We start from the raw sequence: 6,226 nt of genomic DNA on the forward strand, positions 1-6,226 counted from the left end.
AAATACACAGTTAATTGCAAAAGTACACAATCAATGAAATCCATATTTGTTACTGATAAATGGGGTCCTCAGAATGTATTCTCCCTGCTTGTTGCCTCTGGAGTCAGAAATGATCTGCTTTAACCTTGTACATTCCAGCCCAGATTTTTACAGAAACTCTTTAAATACAAAAATAGATAGATAGATAGATAGATAGATAGATAGATAGATAGATAGATAGATAGATAGATAGATAGATAGATAGATAGATAGATAGATAGATAGATGTGAAAGGCACTATATGATAGATAGATAGATAGATAGATAGATAGATAGATAGATAGATAGATAGATAGATGTGAAAGGCACTATATGATAGACAGACAGACAGATAGATAGATAGATAGATAGATAGATAGATAGATAGATAGATAGATGTGAAAGGCACTATATGACAGATAGATAGATAGATAGATAGATAGATAGATAGATAGATAGATAGATAGATAGATAGATAGATAGATAGATAGATAGATAGATAGACAGATAGATAGATAGATAGATAGATAGATAGATAGATAGATAGATAGATAGATAGATAGAAAGGCACTATATGATAGATAGATAGATAGATAGATAGATAGATAGATAGATAGATAGATAGATAGATAGATAGATAGATAGATAGAGAAGGTGCTATATGATAGATAGATAGATAGATAGATAGATAGATAGATAGATAGATAGATAGATAGATAGATAGATAGATAGATAGATAGATAGATAGATAGATAGATAGATAGATAGAAAGGCACTATATGATAGATAGATAGATAGATAGATAGATAGATAGATAGATAGATAGATAGATAGATAGATAGATAGATGTGAAAGGCACTATATGATAGATAGATAGATAGATAGATAGATAGATAGATAGATAGATAGATAGATAGATAGATAGATAGATAGATAGATAGATAGATAGATAGATAGAGAAGGTGCTATATGATAGATAGATAGATAGATAGATAGATAGATAGATAGATAGATAGATAGATAGATAGATAGATAGATAGATAGATAGATAGATGTGAAAGGCACTATATGATAGATAGATAGATAGATAGATAGATAGATAGATAGATAGATAGATAGATAGATAGATAGATAGATAGATAGATAGATAGATAGATGTGAAAGGCACTATATGATAGATAGATAGATAGATAGATAGATAGATAGATAGATAGATAGATAGATAGATAGATAGATAGATAGATAGATGTGAAAGGCACTATATGATAGACAGACAGATAGATAGATAGATAGATAGATAGATAGATAGATAGATAGATAGATAGATAGATAGATAGATAGATAGATAGAAAGGCACTATATGACAGATAGATAGATAGATAGATAGATAGATAGATAGATAGATAGATAGATAGATAGATAGATAGATAGATAGATAGAAAGGCACTATATGATAGATAGATAGATAGATAGATAGATAGATAGATAGATAGATAGATAGATAGATAGATAGATAGATAGAGAAGGTGCTATATGATAGATAGATAGATAGATAGATAGATAGATAGATAGATAGATAGAAAGGCACTATATGATAGATAGATAGATAGATAGATAGATAGATAGATAGATAGATAGATAGATAGATAGATGTGAAAGGCACTATATGATAGATAGATAGATAGATAGATAGATAGATAGATAGATAGATAGATAGAAAGGCACTATATGATAGATAGATAGATAGATAGATAGATAGATAGATAGATAGATAGATAGATAGATAGATAGATAGATGTGAAAGGCACTATATGACAGATAGATAGATAGATAGATAGATAGATAGATAGATAGATAGATAGATAGATAGATAGATAGATAGATAGATAGATAGATAGATAGATAGAAAGGCACTATATGATAGATAGATAGATAGATAGATAGATAGATAGATAGATAGATAGATAGATAGATAGATAGATGTGAAAGGCACTATATGATAGATAGATAGATAGATAGATAGATAGATAGATAGATAGATAGATAGAAAGGCACTATATGATAGATAGATAGATAGATAGATAGATAGATAGATAGATAGATAGATAGATAGATAGATAGATAGATAGATGTGAAAGGCACTATATGACAGATAGATAGATAGATAGATAGATAGATAGATAGATAGATAGATAGATAGATGTGAAAGGCACTATATGACAGATAGATAGATAGATAGATAGATAGATAGATATGAAAGGCACTATATGACAGATAGATAGATAGATAGATAGATAGATAGATAGATAGATAGATAGATAGATAGATAGATAGATAGATAGATAGATAGATGTGAAAGGCACTATATGACAGATAGATAGATAGATAGATAGATAGATAGATAGATAGATAGATAGATAGATAGATAGATAGATAGATAGATAGATAGATAGATAGAAAGGCACTATATGATAGATAGATAGATAGATAGATAGATAGATAGATAGATAGATAGATAGATAGATAGATAGATAGATAGAGAAGGTGCTATATGATAGATAGATAGATAGATAGATAGATAGATAGATAGATAGATAGATAGATAGATAGATAGATAGATAGAAAGGCACTATATGATAGATAGATAGATAGATAGATAGATAGATAGATAGATAGATAGATAGATAGATAGATAGATAGATAGATAGATGTGAAAGGCACTATATGATAGATAGATAGATAGATAGATAGATAGATAGATAGATAGATAGATAGATAGATAGATAGATAGATAGATAGATAGATAGATAGATAGATAGAAAGGCACTATATGATAGATAGATAGATAGATAGATAGATAGATAGATAGATAGATAGATAGATAGATAGATAGATAGATAGATGTGAAAGGCACTATATGACAGATAGATAGATAGATAGATAGATAGATAGATAGATAGATAGATAGATAGATAGATAGATAGATAGATAGATAGATAGATAGAGAAGGTGCTATATGATAGATAGATAGATAGATAGATAGATAGATAGATAGATAGATAGATAGATAGATAGATAGATAGATAGATAGATAATTTTTTAAAATGACCTTTATTAACAATTATAACACAACTGCATACAAATTAACAGCCAACATTCAAAAACATTTAAAAGTAAAGTTTTCCTACTCAGACTTTAGTACCAGACATTCATTTTCCATGGAACATAAAACATCATTTACAGCCCAGATTTCACTAAATACACCTAATTGATTAATTAGTTTAAAATATGCAAATTCAATCTTCAATCTCCTTTGAAGGAGGACCTTAAACATTAATAGGGCGTCAGTGGTTTTCAGACCTTTATCTCTATTTCTTCTTGTTTTTAAAGTTGCCATCTTGGCCTGGCCTAACAAAAAATTACAAATTAAACATTCTCTTTTATGAATTCTCGACACCGACATTCCAAAAATATAAATGAGTTCATTAAATACAATTCCCAAATTCAACAACAATAAAGCAAGGAAAGTCAGCAATGGTTGTAATCTGGTACAATACAGGAATAAATGATAAATTGTTTCTTTCTGAAGGCAAAATGGACACTGATCTGTTGTGCTGGCGCCAATGGTTTTTAAGAATGAATTGGTAGCTAGTGCTACATGTAGAATCCTCCACTGCAAGTCCCCAACTCTTTTCTCAATGGGAGGTTTATATAAAGTCCTCCATGCTGGAGATGTCGTGTCATGCAGACACAGAGTGTTCCTCCAGAGGGTATCAGTCATTTCTTTCAAATGTATAAAATGGGACACTTTAAGACACCAGTCATACAATTCTTTTTTTGACAAATCTTGGAACAAAATTCCATTCATGTGATTAATTTTTAAAATTGAGTTTTTAGGCCTGATAAAATCTTTTACATTTGGTTTAATTCTAATGTCACATTCAGGAGGTTCCGCCTCTTTTATGAGATCACCAGAGAAAAACTCCTCACACAGGGGACCTGCACCCAATTGCACTAAAGAGACTTTTAGTTTGTTAATAATCGACCCCCCAAAGCGGACAGACCTAATCCCGAGCTCATGTGTCACAGCTGCCTCAGACTTCCACTGGTTGCTGACCGGATCAATAAAGTCAGCTACTTTAGTAAAGCCTTTCCTCATAAGCAGGGAGTTCAAACTAACCGAGTCAAACTCCAAGGTTGGATTCCATACTACTGGTTCTTCAAGTAACCAGAAGACTGAGTCCAGATTAATTCCCACTCTGCTTGCTTTAGTATGCCAAATTAATAACATATTGCGGTAAAAAACGGGCAGCACAGACAGCGCCAATTGCTTGACGTCAATGAAAAGGAGTTGCAAATCAAAAAGAAGATTACCAACCCTATGAAAAAAAGCGAATGCCAAACTCCTCCACAGTAAAGGCTGAGGGGCGTACAAAAGACGCTGTAAATCTGTCAGCCTAAAAGCTTCAATTCTGCACAGAATGTCCACCAAGCCCTGACCACCTTCATCCACAGGCAGATGTACCACACTGCGTTTAACCCAATGAATTTTGTCCCAAAAAAAATCCAGCAAAATTCTCTGAATTTCTTTTAATAGCCAAAGTGGAGGATCTGCACACCTAAATTTATGCCAAAGCATTGAAGCGATTAAATTATTAATAATCAGCACTCTACCCCTAAAAGAGAGCTTGGTGACCACCCATTTCCATTTCTTCAGTCTCCCCTGAATTTGATCAATTAAGCCCTCCCAGTTATCAGCTGTGGCTCCAGACTTCCCAATGTAAATTCCCAGATGTTTAAACACCTTAGAATTCCATGTTAAACCACTTGGGAGGCTTGGGGGAGGACAGTCCCACTTGCCCATCAGAAAGGCGTTACATTTGGACCAGTTGACCCTGGCAGATGACACCGTTTGAAACACCTGTAAACAGTCCTGCAGCAGGACAACATCATTGGGTTCAGTGATGACAACTGTGACATCGTCAGCATATGCCACCACTTTAAAGGATGCAGTGGGACACACAGGCAATGACAGGCCATGAAGTAATTGGCGAAGTCTGTGGAGCAGGGGCTCTATGGATAGTGAGTATAACATACCAGAGAGTGCACACCCCTGACGAATGCCCCTTGTAACAGAAAATGGGGCTCCCAATCCTCCATTAATTTTTAAAACACTAAACACATTTGTGTACATTAATTTAATATAACCTAGAAAGGTCTCACCAAAACCAAACCTCTCTAGAACTTTAAATAAATACTGGTGGTCTACCCGGTCAAAGGCCTTTTCTTGATCCAATGAGATAAGACCCGCCTTAAACCCAAGAGTCTCAGATGCAGATACCAAATCCCGCACAAAGAAAATGTTATCAAAAATACATCGTTCAGGGACACAGTATGACTGATCGAAAGCCACCAAGCAGTTCATAACAGTCCTCAGACGAAGAGCCAACGCTTTAGAAAAGATTTTGTAGTCTGAGCAGAGTAGGCTGATTGGTCTCCAGTTCTTAATGTTGCAAAGATCCCCTTTTTTTGGCAAAAGAGTCAAAACAGCTCTCCGACAACTCACAGGAAGTTCTTTATCCCTGATGCTTTCCACGAACACAGTCAGGAAGTCCTTACCCATGATATCCCAAAAGGACTTGTAGAATTCGACGGGAAGTCCATCAATCCCAGGGGCTTTGTTCTGATTTAGACTCCCAAGAGCACTAGTGAGTTCCTCCAGCGATAGTGGCAGGTCGAGTACTTCCTTGGTGGATGGAGTCAACTGTGGTAAGTCATCAAAGAAAAATTCTGTGGTTGAAGACAAGTCCACGGTTTCTGCAGAGAATAAGTCTTTGTAAAATTTTAAGGCAAATTCCTTGATCTCCTCAGTCTCCGTCATTTCAGTCCCATCTGCAGTTTTCAGACAGTGAATGATTTTTGCCTGAGCAACCTTTTTCTCCAAAGAAAAGAAAAACTGCGTAGGGGCGTCTATGTGAGAAATATTCTGGAATCTCCCCCGGACAATGGCGCCCTTCACCTGTTCATCCAGCAGGGACCTTAGAGAATCCTTTTTGTCTTGTAGGGACTCAAGCAAAGTGGCATCAAAACCGCTATCCAGTTTGGCTTGAATTAGCCCAATGTCCTCTTCCAGTTCTTTAATGGCCATGGTGACCTTTCTAGAAGAATGTTCAGAATAAAACTGGCAAAACAGTTTAATTTGGACCTT

Source organism: Erpetoichthys calabaricus, chromosome 15, assembly GCF_900747795.2.
Source record: "Erpetoichthys calabaricus chromosome 15, fErpCal1.3, whole genome shotgun sequence".
Taxonomy (NCBI): Eukaryota; Metazoa; Chordata; class Cladistia; order Polypteriformes; family Polypteridae; genus Erpetoichthys; species Erpetoichthys calabaricus.